Genomic DNA, 13,910 nt, shown 5'->3' on the forward strand with positions numbered 1-13,910 from the left:
CTGGCGTCCAGAGAGGATGAAACCCCTTCCACCCTTTCAAGGACCCGGAAGAATCCCCCCACTCCCACCCCGTAATAGTGAATCTATTCTCCCCCAAGAGTCTAGTAAAGGAAAAACGCGACGAGAAAGACCAAAACCTACTGACTGTGTCTTCTAATGTAAATCCCTTGGTTAAGCAAACTATCATACACCTTTGATTATGACTAAGTTTATGAGTGCCTCTTTCCTAGGGATCCTAAAGACTGAAATTCGATGTCAAAAGTGATTTTGCCCAATTTTGCCCAATTTAATAACTTCTGTAAGAGCTTTGGAAAGAAACTCAAGAGTCCCAGAGTCAAAAGGTAAATAAGAGATAAAGTAATCTGCACATGATATTCCTCATCATTATCATTAATAAAATTTTTATTCTACTTTACTAAAGTAGTTTGCATCAAGTCATGCAATGGGATTGCCGAATGAGATTGCCCAATATTTTCTCTATGACCCAGATATCGTCCTAGACAGAACAAGACTGCAAACTCTTCCCTTATCTAGTGGGTCCTGTCCATGGGATAGTTAAATAGTATCAGTGCATTCCAAATATGAAGACTCATTTCAAATAGCTAAATTCTTCCTGAGCCTTCACTTGCTAAAAGTTACACATTTAGTTTCACTTAACTGGTAAAATGCATAATGCAATAAATATAATTTCGGTATGATTTAAATGAATTTGTATTTTCATGAAGAAAGGGATTTTAGTTTGGTTTATATGCTATATCCTGAACACCTTGAACATTATCTGACACAAAAATAGAACTCATTATGTGTAAAACTGGATTGATATAAGAAATAGTGGTATACACATTATTTATTGAATCCACAATAGTTGATGAGCATAAGGATATTTCAATCCCTTGTGAAACTACACTCCACACCAATTCTCTAGCTCATAAGTTGGGGACAATTGCACTAAACAGTAAGTGTATCATTATATATGTACAGATTGAGTTTTGGAAACAGATATGGATTCAAGTTCTAATTCAGCCACTAGATATGTGACCTCTGGGTTACAGTTTTTCTCATATCTCATGAGTATTGTAAACAATTAATACATTCAGTATGTAAAGCTCTTGATGTATTTCATAAGCATTTGGTAAATGGTAGTTATTAAAGATTAAAAAAAAAACTTTTCTTCATATAGCAGAGTGATGTTGAATTGATGTGAATAACCAGATGTAGAATAGGATATTTCCATTTGACTCAAAACTTTGGCTAAAGCCCTAAAGCTGAGGACAACAGGATACAAATACCCCCACATACTAAGGAGGGCAGTCCAAGAGCACTCTGTCTCCAAAGTTTGGAGAAGTTTGGTAAGAAGTGCCAAACTTTTCTTTGGATTCTCACCATCACAGCCCAGCCCACTCTAGTAAGAAAGACAGAAATTCACTGTGTCAGATCAGTCGGGGGAGACTTTATTGAGATATCACTCCCTGGAGGAACTCGATCAGACCCACAAGAGGGGACAGGGGAAGGGTCTGAGGAGAAACCGCGTGGAAGCTCGGGGACTGGACTTTTATGGGGCTTACAGGAGGAAGGGAAGGTCTTGGGACAGGAAAAGGTGTTTCTAGGGTCCCTTGCCCCCTTGAAGTTGGTCAGGGGAGTTGGCTGAACTCCAGGATTGGTCAGGGGGTCCTGTTGATTGGCAGGCATTAGTCAGGAGATCTGGCTGATTGACAGGCGTTTCCGCCTGCATCTGATTGATGTTCTTTTCCCGGTGCGGGCTGCTTTGTTCTAAGTTGCCACTAAGTCGCCACCAAGTCGCCGCCACCGACCTAACACACTGATTGAGGGGATTGATTCTTCTGGGTCTTCAGGTGTCAGCTTAATATTTCCCTTTCCTTCCTCACCCAGCTAAGCTGATGAGGAAGGGTTCCTTACCAGAAGAAGACTGGCATTAAATTCCTATAAAACTGCAGAAATTCATGACCCCACCTCAGTGCCCTAAGGTACAATTTGATAAAGAATGCTTGGGAAAACTTGAACTTTGAAGGCAGACGTAAACATGGAGAATTATGTCAGCTTCCTGCTTAGAGAATTCTAAAGGCAGGAGGCTGATTGGCAGATAAGACAGTATTTGGTATAGCAAGATATATAGCATTCCCAGTAGTGAAATTGATGCCAGGAAGGGAAGCAAAGCCCCTTCACCCCAGGAAGATCGTCTTTTGGGGCGAGGAATCCTATCTTTTAAAATCATAGAAGACCCCTGGAGAAGTTACAAGAAATAAGCCAAAGAACACATAACTCACATTATTAGGGTGCTATTTAGATGAAGGTACTAGGCAGAGGAATGGGAGAGGAGCTTATAGAAAAATCGATAAAGTGTCCATAAAGATCCAGTGTTCCAGAGATTATGAACCAGTAGGAGAGAACCACAAATAGCACCATTAAAGAGATTTTACCTAGACTTCACTCTGCTTTTAGAGGAGCCAAGAGCAAATGGGGAACAGGAGGAGTAGTAGAAGAGGAAGGAGGAGAAAGCAGGCACTGACCCTTGCCCAGCTTCAAGATTTGAAGCCAAAAATCATGCCAGATCTGAGAAGGAAGGAGAAGCTTTAAATTAGGTCTAAGGCTGATGTTTTCCGTTGGCTCAAATGGATCAGAGAGAGAGAGGAAAAAAAAAAAAGAAAGGTCAAAAGTCTGATGGGCTTTCTGCTTGATAAGTAATTTTTATAGTTTTTGTTGTAGTTGTTATAGTTCAGTATCTTACCTTGATTTTAATATAAGCCTCATTTTTTCAGGATTTTCAGATCCTCTAGTTTTCATCAGAGTCTTATCCAAATCTCTGGACTAATGCTAGGGTAGGGTGGATGCAGTGAAAGAAGGATTTGGTCTTCTGGCTTGCTGGCATCACCTGATATGTCCATCTTTCTACAGCTGATGGTCCAAGTGATTGCTACATCATCCCTTGCTTCCACTTGCAAGGCCCCTTTGTTCTGGCTCTGTCAGCTCCTTTGAGCTCTTCTCAGGCACGTAGAGAACCTTTCAGCTTCTCTGAGCCACCAGAAACATCTTTGCTTGCCCAGGAATACCATTAGCTGCATCTTGCCACTGCTTCATGGACCCCTCAAACCAGTCTAGTGATGCTAGGGATTACTTACCTCCTTCCACTGCAAAGCTGAGGACATGGAGGTAGGGGATCAACACCTAAGCTTTCCTTCTTCTTTCCTAGCCCAAAGACCATTTTCTGATCTCGGAGACATTAATTCACAGATTTGTCCTAAATCTAAATTATTTCTGTCCTCAGGTGTCTGTAGTAGACTTGTTTTCCTGGAGCAGTGTACCAAAAATAACAAATAGAAATTGGTATGGGAAAGAGGTATAAGTACTGGTGATAAGAGGGTCAGAAAGTAGAGGGAAATTGGAGGAGGAAAAGCATCTATTAGTATTATAAAGTATGTTCCTGGTGTTATTTGGCTGTGCTAAGATTTTGTGTGTATTCACCCAGGCAATCTGACTCTGACATGTAGAACTGGAATAAGAAGAACCTTCTCTAGGCCCATTGTTTGGACTTCTTTCTGGGGAAAAAAAAAAAAAAAAATCTGTCTTCTAAATGCAGTAATGTCTGCTTCATCCCTAGTGATAACAAGCACACTTGAAGAGAAACCTATTGTAGCCAAGAGAGGCTGGGACCTCTAGGGCTGATGAGCCAGCTTAAGCCCTTAGGCGCCACCACAGGTATCATTGATCCCTTCATCAAACAAATAGGCTAGGAAGTTGTACCCTTGTCCTTTATTATAGAAGATGGTGTAACTTGCATCAGAAACACCTAAACCCAGACAAATCTTCAGCATTTGAAAGTAAGGAAGAGAGATGAATCAAAAAGATTTGATGTTATTTTCATCTAAAGTACAGTCTCAAAGAGAGAGAGAATGAATCACAATGAACCAGCTAACACTACTTGCTAATTTGAGCAGAGAATTTTGAGCAGTCCCTGAAAGGTACTTGAGCTACTAATTTGGTTGCCTTTCTTAAAAAATAAGGACAAGGAATTTTCTGAAATGTACTTACAGAGTTCCCCTCAAAGCCAATGACAGTTAATTGAATAATTTATCTACTTAGCACCTCTGAAGAGGTAGTTACCTTTACACTGCACCCTAAAGGAATGTCAAAAGCTTTGATCTTTCCTCTAGAAGAAATGAATTCCAAATACAATTTCTTTTCCTCATACTTGAGCTCTACTGTGGATTTATTTCATGGGAAGCAGACTGAATATTCTGGACAAGACTACCCTAGGGACCAAACCTATTAAGGAGTGGGGAAGAGAGCAAGATAGGTCAGAAAGAGGTCCAGCTATTTGTCACAAGCATGATATATGTAATTTTGGCTAAAGCCCTTAAAATGCTCTGAATTAGGCCAACATGGCCAGGCCTCTGTACCTCCACATGGATCATCAGCAAATCTGAGCATCTCTGGAAAGGGGCTTGATCATGGTTGAGGTATCTCTCTTCATCCAGGAAATGCCTGAAAGGATGAGCAGACAGCTGAAGGGTCTCTACTAATAACACTTCCAGTAGGAGGGCAGCATCTCCTTCATTGAAAGGCACCTGGGTGTTGCATCTTTGTATCCACCCAATGTTCCTTCAGGAGAATATTTGATGTGAAAGTAAGAGTCAGTCCTGAGCAAAACTATAAAAAAGATAATTTGGTTTAGGTGTCCCTCCTTTTCCCACTCAGTGACCATCTCCTTCCTCTGAAAGTGACCATTTTTCCCTAAATATCCAATGTTCTCATACTATCCAGCACACGCTACCACTAAAAATTTTAGACTTTTGCCCTGTTTCTTGGGGCAGTGTTGTCCCTTAGGGATTAGAAACACCAGGCCAAGTCTTTGACCTAGTTTAATATATTCCTCCCAAATTACATTTTCAGTTTAACAGAAATGGCTGATTTCTTTGCAAAAATTTATGAATCATGTTGAAAATTCTAGAAAGACACCGAGAAAGAACAAGATTTCCTGAGACCCTGGAATAGAGCTAAAGACATTTAGACCCACTCTGCAACTATGTGGAGTGGGGAGTGAGGAGGGGACCAATAGAGTCTTAAGAGTTTCTACTATAAAAATAAAAAGAGGAAAGATAAAGTCCTGGGGCCTATGGAAAGGAATGGAGAGAGTTCTTGGAAAACTCATTGTGGCCTGAGAAAGAACTCTCTAAGGTGGAGAAGAATGATCTATGATCCTGAAGGACAAAGGATGCCTTAGAGAACATCTCCAAAGACTACCAGGTTATAGGAGTTTCTGGCTGTGGCTCCATCACTAATTTTGCTCAATATTTTCATTGCTAAGGGCTATTAAAAGTTGCCATTTTCATTGGGACTTTATATAATTTTAAAATTAGTGAGAGTTGGGTTTTGCAGAATGATATCACCTGACAAAAATTGATGGGGTCTGTTTGGACACAAGAGGAAGCATGCCCTTTCTGTGCCATTCTGGAACATTGTCTAACAAGCCCACCAAAGAGTTATTTCATTCCCTGCAATGATGAGCCTTTATTGACTTAATTTCATAGTTCATGCTATAGTTTGGAATCAGAATGTTCCTCTGAGGTCCATGTGTTAAAGGTTTGGTCCAACTTGATGCTATTGGGAGGTGATGGAACCTGTAAGAGGTAAGTCCTCGCAGGAGATCTTTAGGCCATAGAAGATGTGTTCTCAAAGAGAATAGTGGCGCTCCAGCTTCTTCCTTTCTTTCACTGCCTAGCCACATGGTGAACAAATTTACTCTGTTACATGCTCCCACCATGGTTTGCTGCCACAGGCCCAAAGCAAAAGATCCAAATGATCATGGACCCTAACCCTAACCCTAAAACTATGAGCCAAAGTAAACCTTTTCTCTTTTTAAATTGATTACTTCAAACATTTGTTACAGTAATATAAAGCTTACTAATACAAAAGTAATATGCTTTTGTTAATTATAAATTTTATAGATGATTTCTATTTTGGGATTTGTTCTTTTAAATATCTTCTAAGCTTTTCCATTTTCCACATTACTTTTATAAACAGAAAGAACATTTAGTAGTTTTGCTTGTTCATAAAAATGATGTAGTTAGGATCTAGACTTTGAAAGCTTGTAGATTTTTGCTGACCGAGATACAAATTGTTTATACCCATCAGGAAAAAATAAATAAAAATTATGGTTTTGTTTCCCCATAGATCATTTCCCAGTTTTATATTCACCTGGAAATCTGTGTGCTTCAGTTTCCTCACTTATAAAATAGGGATAATAATAGTCCCTACTTCATAGAGTTGACATTTAAATTAAATAAGATAATCCATGTAAAATATTTAGAAGAAAGACTAATAGTAAACAATAAATGTTAACCATTATTTCCATAGACTAATTTAACTAAAAAAAAAAAAATAGGGCATATCTCTCAGACAGCTAGGCCCAGTTGCTCAAATAGTCATGAGGGCTTGCCTCACTCTAGTCTTATATCTTCAGAGTTCCAACCAGATCCTTTACTAAAAAAATGCTTCTGTCTTGGTTCCCATTTCAAACATCAGTGTTAAGAGAAAGGCACGCTTGTACTTTTAGATGCAGATGCCAACAGTGGGCAGCAGATGGCAGCACACATTCTAGGCAGAGGTAAAGGCACAGAAATGGCTCCATATCCTGGAATCTGTGTCCTGCTGCTATTATTTGAGACCCAAAGGCTTAGGCTTTCAAATGCTTAATAATAACAAAATGGTATCCCTATTTTAAAAATTATTCTTTTTGAACTTAGCTCAAAGAGAGACAAGATACGGTAGTAGACAGGAAAGAAACAAGGGCCTGGAAAACAAATAAAAATAACCTCTTTATATTAAAAGTGGAAGTGGTACTGCTCACTTCATCAGACAGTCTAGAGCTCTGATCTGGGCTCCAGCACTGTAGTAGTGTCAATTTGGGAAAATCACCTAATGTCTCCAAGTCTAAGTTTCCCCACTTGTGTTTAATGAGGCTGAAGCAGAGTTCTGCTTTGTTCCCCATAAATAGCCAGAGGTCAGCATCCATCGTTTATTCATATTTCTACTTCTTGATGTTTATGACAATTCTAAGAGAGCAGGAAGTCCTCTGTCATTCTGCCAGAAAGAGTTAGAGGTAGCAGAGGTTTAGACTGCAGAAGTCCATGTTGCCAAGCAACACTGCCAAACACCTACACTCTATCACCTTACAAGCCCACCATCCTTCCTGGCATGAGGTGACCCACTCTTTTCTCTATACCATCTCTGGCCCCTCTACACCATCTTCCAAGAGAAGTCATATCTTGTGATCCTAAAAGGACACACCATTCTCATATAAGAAATCTGTTTTCAAAAGCTCCCAGGTGATTTTTCTGCCTTTACTTCTGTTATGACAGCTGAAAACTCCTTTTGCCAAAGAAAAAGAACCAAGCTGTGTTTTTCACCACTGGGACAAACTACCTGAGAAAATCAACTTAGAGGAGGAGTGATTTACTTTGGCTCATAGTCAGAGTATCAGAGTATCAGTCCTTAGTTAGCTTCATTGTTTCTGGGCCTATAGTAAGGCAGTACATCATGGTAGAAGAGTGTGGCAGAGCAAAGCCACTCACCTTTTGGAAGCCAGGAAGCAGAAAGAACAACAAAAACAAAAACCCTTTCAGGACACCCCCAGTGACTCACCTCTTCTAACTAGGTCCCATCTCCTACAGTTTTCCATCTCCCATTGATGCTATTCAGCTAATAATAATCACTCAATGGATTAATTAATTGATGCGGTTAGAGCCCTGTGATCCAATCACTTCCTGAAATCCCTACCTCTGCATTGGGGGCTCAGCCTTCAACACATGGGTCTTTGAGGGACATTCCAGATCCAAACCCCTCACATGTATGCACACACAGACACACACACACACACACACACACACCCCTTTACAAATTTAATTTGGGAGGGTAACACTTTTGTATGGCTTACATTGTATATATTATAGATCACAACACCTATTCACAGGATCATTGCAAGGTATAGAAAAAAAATGACAATTCCAAAAGTGCTTTGCACACTTCTTGTCCTGCAGAAGGTCTTTCATAAATGCCAGTTCACCTTCCTTCTGATCCACTTATTTTTATAATGGTATTATAACTGATATTAAATAATGCCTCCATGTGGAGTAAATGGTTAAAAGTTTTGGATCTTCCTGAAAATGAAATAATAGTAGACAGTCACTTCATGAATCAAGCTATTGAATATAGCCTTATCTTATTTTAAAACGATAGACTTAAGAAAGAGTATAAGCTGTTCCCTCCTACAGGAAGCAAAGCATGTTTTGTCTTCCTGGAGACTTAAACCAGCTTAATGATTATCCAGTCCAATCATTGTCTCACTTAGAGCAGGCAGCAACCCCAAACTCACAGCTCTGTTTTCTCTAACAACTATTCTGGAGGCAGATCCACAGAGCAGATACAGTTGTAACTTAACACACTAGGTTTTGTAGTAGATTTGCTCTCATTGGAGACCAACATAGTGCTCAGAGATTACAACATTAATATAGGAGGACTCCCAGGCCTCTGACTTTCTTTACGGTAGGGGACCTTCACTGCCAGTTAGGTACCCAAGAGGAGGCATTTTAAAATGCGAGTGTTTGATAACCCTGTCTCAGACTTCCTTTAACTCAGTGTTATTTTTCACAAGGTTAAGCTTTGCCTAAACATTCCTCTATCACAAGGCAACTAGCATCTGTTAGTGTCCTACTCCTATGTGCACTGGTAATGGCTGTGCTATTTGTTATTTAGAGCATTTGGGGGAGGGGGAATGATCAAATATTTATGAGTTTCTGAAGATGTCCAGAAACCAGTTTTCTACAGTTATACCCTAAACCCTTATGTTCACTTCTACAGTGTTACTTCTTCAATGAAGATTAAATAAATGCCTTCCACATTAAATAAATAAATAAGCAAGACAAGTGGGAGGTTAACAAAGCACTGAGGGCAACATGTTTTATTTAGCTATAGTCCTTTCTTGCATTCCATTTTATTCTGAAAATCTGCATAAACTGGGGAAGTAAAACCTCTCTGTCACTACAAACAATACAAACAAACAAGAAGATACCAATAAAAGAAGAAAGAAATGGCATACCCAAGGTCATAAAGAGAGAAGTGCTTCATACTTCCTACCAAACAGGAAACAACTAAGTTAGAAATATAGACTGCAGACTTGAATATGGATCTTAGCAATGTGCTCAGTCATGTTGAGTTGGTCACTTTCTCTCTCTTCCTTCTCCTTTCCTCACTCTCTCAGTATAAGCATGAGAGGATGAGAAAGAATATAGCCAAATTTTTGGGATAGAAAAAACTTTTCATTTTGAAGTAGTTATAAATTTAAAGCAATAGTAAATTATAGATTTACAGGAAGTGCAATAAAAAATAATCAGGAGCTGGAGGATGCTGAATGGTGGTAAAAATTCCAGCTTCCCGTTTGGCCTCCCTTGACACCACAGGCCAAGAGAGAGAAAGGCACTTCATTACTTCTGGGTGAGGGTAGAACTCCAGCATTCACTTCCCTGACCCCTTTAAATGAGGGTTTCATTATTCGTAAGTAGAGGTGACAGTCTTAAACTCCCTACTCAGGCATCTCTTCCTCTCCTCTGTTAAAATTAATTTTAAAAAATATAAAACTAGGCTAATTTTTTTGTCTCTGATGTTTCACTGCACTATCCTTTCCTAATCTTTTTTTTAAGAGAGAGAATTTTTTAATATTTGTTTTTTTAGTTTTCGGTGGACACAACATCTTTATTTTTATGTGGTGCTGAAGATCAAACCCAGCGCTCCACGCATGCCAGGAGAGCGCGCTACCGCTTGAGCCATATCCCCAGCCCTCCTTTCCTAATCTTTTGGTTAGAGAGAGCATGATTTTATAATCTTATTGGTGTTTCTGGGTGGCTGGCTTCTCCAGAACCCAGTCCAGTATATATGAGGCAAGAAACCCCAGGAAACATACCATCATCTCATCCCTTGAATCCCAATATTCCTAGTCAGTATCCCATCATCTCTATACATTTTCAGAGTCTTCTTTTATATTTAAGCATAGGAATTTTACTTGTACTTAATTGGAGTAGTTGGGAGAAGTGTGTCTACTATAGTTTGGTCTCTAAACAATACCTGACAGCAGAGTTTTGTGCAACCAAATGCAGGCACAGTGTTCATCAAAACTGAAAGTTGATATTTGAGCCCAGCTCTTAAGACTTAAAATCTCAATAAGTCCCTTTCATCTTTTCATATTGTGAGAGTTGGTGCTGGTAAAATATTCTAAATATATTGTTCTAAGATAAAGAATGAACACCCAGTCTAGAGGCTAAGAATTGTATGAGCACAGGCTTGAAATGCTTGGCAGACCAGGTGAGGGATGATGGTATATCAGTGTTCTAATAAGTTGATTTTGCTAGGAAAGTGCCGTGTTCTCCAGCAGCAATGGTTTTGTTGCTCTTGTTTTCAATAGTCATTGAGATAACTCCTTATATTCAATACCAGGTTTGGGTCATCTTGAATCTTAAAGGAAATGGGGGAATCCAGGTTAAAGTAAACTTGCGCCTTCCATTTGAGTAGCTTGTGATTTCTCTAATCACGAGACTATGATATCATCATCATTGTCATAGTGTTACTAGTGGTTAAAGGCAAAAGGAAAGTTGGCGGGATGTGGGAATGATGAGGTGCTGAAGGATTTATAAGATTTGGCTAGGTAGAAGAAGAGGAAAATGGGAGGCATTGGCATAAAGAGTAATTCCCAGATGGTAGAAAGGATCTGTACAGAGAAGTAAAGATGGAAGGAAAGCTGAGGCCGAAATGCACAAGCCTTGAAAACCAAGCAGACTGAGGAGCTTTGCTTTGTAGTAGCCATGATATCAGAGTTTATCAATTCTATCTGGCTTTAGTATTATGATTTATCATTACTTACACTTTTTTCTTTCTTTTTCCCCACCAGTACTGGGGATTGTACTCAGGGGTGCTCTACCACTAAGCTACATCCCCAGCCTTTTTTATTTTTTATTTTTGAGACAGGGTTTCATCAAATTGCTCAGGTTGGCCTCAAACTTGCAATTCTCCTACTTTAGCCTCCCAAGTTGTTAGAATTATAGGCCTGTGCCACCTCACCTGGCTCTTACTCTTGCTTTCTTACAGATCTGATCTCTGAATAATAATTAAAAGGGGCTTGAAGACATTCAGTCTCCTCCAAAATGTAAATGTTTAGCATGTGTAGTAATCGGCTTTCTTTCACTGTTATGAATCACCCAAGACAAACAAAGTAAGAAAGGTTTATTTTGTTTCATGGTTTCAGTCCACAGTTACTTGGCCCCAACTGTGGGCTCATGGTAAGGAATAATATCAAAAGCAGGAAGTATATGATAGAGCAAAACCGCTTTACCTCATGGCAATCAGGAAGGAGGTGGGAGGAGGAAGCAGTAGGGGGGCGGGGTGAAACAAACAACGGGGACAACCTTCAAGGATGTGGACTCAATGATCTACTTCCTCCAAGTAGGTTCCACCTCCCAAGCACCACCAACTGGGAACCATGCCTTCATCATATGAACCTTTGTGAGACATTCCAGATCCAAATTATTATAGCATGGTACGTGCATGATAGACAAGAAACGCTTTGCTTTATCAATAGTCAAGAAGGAAAATGCCTCCTCCAGTCACAGTCAGAACTCTCTCTCTCCTGAGACAGTCTATACTTTCAGTCCAGATCAGAGGAAAACGGGAGGCATTGGCATAAAAGGCAGATTTCCCCAAACAGCCATTGATTGCCAGCATTTAATTGAGTGTTAGCAGTTAAACCCAATGATTTGGGGTCAAATGTGAAATTGATGGCTATGTCCTCGTAGCTTATCTCTACCCAGTAGTTTAAAATGCTGACTTGGTTCTTTTCCTCCCTGATCTTTGGAGAAATGATATTTTAGCTTAAAAAGAGTTATACTGATACTATGAAAATGAACTTCATACAGGTAAACTCTCTGGTATTCTAAAATAAAATAATGTAATAAGGTGTGATTTCACTTTACACAGCTTCTTGAGAGGTGTTGGGGGAAGTATTGTGAGCTATTATATACCTGTGCATGGCTTTGAGCTTCTCCTGAGCAAAACAGAAGTTCAAGAACCAACTGAACTATATTAGATGTATAGGAGAGATTTTAGGGTACACACACTCCTTTTAGGGAATCCCTGCCCATAGGAACTTGTCCTACAGCCCTTAACTGACTGGGGCAGGATAGAAAATCTAACTCACAAGTATCCCTTGTCAGAATTGCCATTTACTTGTGTGGAATTGGGAAATAGAGACCTGTGATGCTAAGTTTTGAACAATCAAGATAGAAAACAATACAGAAGAGTGAAGCTGCCATTTGGAGCCATGAATAATATCACTATAGCTTGGATCTTAAATGTCCCTCAAAGGCCCATGTGTTGGAGGCCCACGTATTGGAGGCTTAGCCTATGGCACTTTGGAGAAGTTGTGGAGCCTTTAGGAAGTGGAGCCTAGTAGATGGAAGTTAAGTCACTGGGGGCATGACCTTGAAGAAGATGTTGGAATTCTGGCCCCCGTTCTTCCTTTCTCTCTTGCTTTCTAACTGCCATGAGGTGAGCAGCTTCCTCTACCACATGCTCCCATCACAACCTGTCTTGCTTCAGGTCCCAAAGCAGTGGAACCAACCAACCATGTACTGAAACCTTTGAAACTATGAGCCAAAATTAAGTTTCCCTTTAATAAGTTGATTATTTCAGATATCTTGTCACAGTGATGGAAACCTGACTAATACAAATATGAAAACAGAAAACTAGATTATCATAAATTTGGTACATTACAAAAACACTAATCTCTAATGATTTTGGGAGTCTCACTAAGTTGAAATTAAAATGATGGGGTTATATTTTCTACTGAAGGCTGTAAGTGAAATTTCATTTTCTTGTCTTTTCCAGCTTCTGGAGGCTGCCTTGGCCTGTGGTCTCTTCTTGCATCTTAAAGACCAGTAATGTGACATCATTTTTAATATTCTTCCCTAGGCACATCTCCCTCTGACCACAGCCAGGAAAGGTTCTCCACTTTTTAAGGACTACATTGGAGCCACCTAGATAATCTGAACCTCATTTCCAGGTGCTTAAGCTTAATCACATTAACAAAGTCCCTTTTCCATGGAAGGTAGCACAGTTACAGGAGCTGAGGATTATGGATAGCCATTATTCTGCCTACAACACTCCAGTAATTCAAGTGTGCCAATAGACTTGAAAACACTGAACTAAATGATATTCCAAAGGTTCATTGTATTATAAAGATTCTATAATTCTGTGATTGCCACCAGTTCCAGTGTGGGTGCTGTGAGGAAATCAAGAGAAGGGAAACATTTAGTGCCTACTAACAGCTGAAATGGAAATACTAAGTCTAAGATATAAGAAGCAGTTAAATAACTGTATGATGGGATTACTAACTTCCTTTATTTATTTTCCTATCAAAATCTCTAATGGAAAGTGAGGTTAAGTAATGATACATTGAATTTATGCTATGACAATTGGAGATTTATATGTAGATGCTATATGATAAGAATTAGCTTATTAGTCTTTTCATTGTCCTTCCGGGATGGAACCTGGAATGAGTTTCACTAGTCTCAAACACAGGGTGGAGGTGAGGCAAGCTGTAGGTAGAATTCTGCAGAGGGCAGAGGGTTAGAAGGTGAAGAAGAGAAGATGTCCCCTCAGGACTGACTTTTTAGAATGAAAAAAAAAAAAACCTACTGGGGTCAGTAAAGAAGTGATTTGTACCATCCTCTGGGATCTAGCTGGTTTTATGATCTTCCTGGAATGAAAGTAGGGTGAATAAGTAGCAGTGAATAGCATGCACAGAGGAGCAGAACAAGAGGATTGTGTAAGGCTATGCAAGTGCCACTGTA

This window comes from Callospermophilus lateralis, chromosome 14, assembly GCF_048772815.1.
Source record: "Callospermophilus lateralis isolate mCalLat2 chromosome 14, mCalLat2.hap1, whole genome shotgun sequence".
Classification (NCBI taxonomy): Eukaryota; Metazoa; Chordata; class Mammalia; order Rodentia; family Sciuridae; genus Callospermophilus; species Callospermophilus lateralis.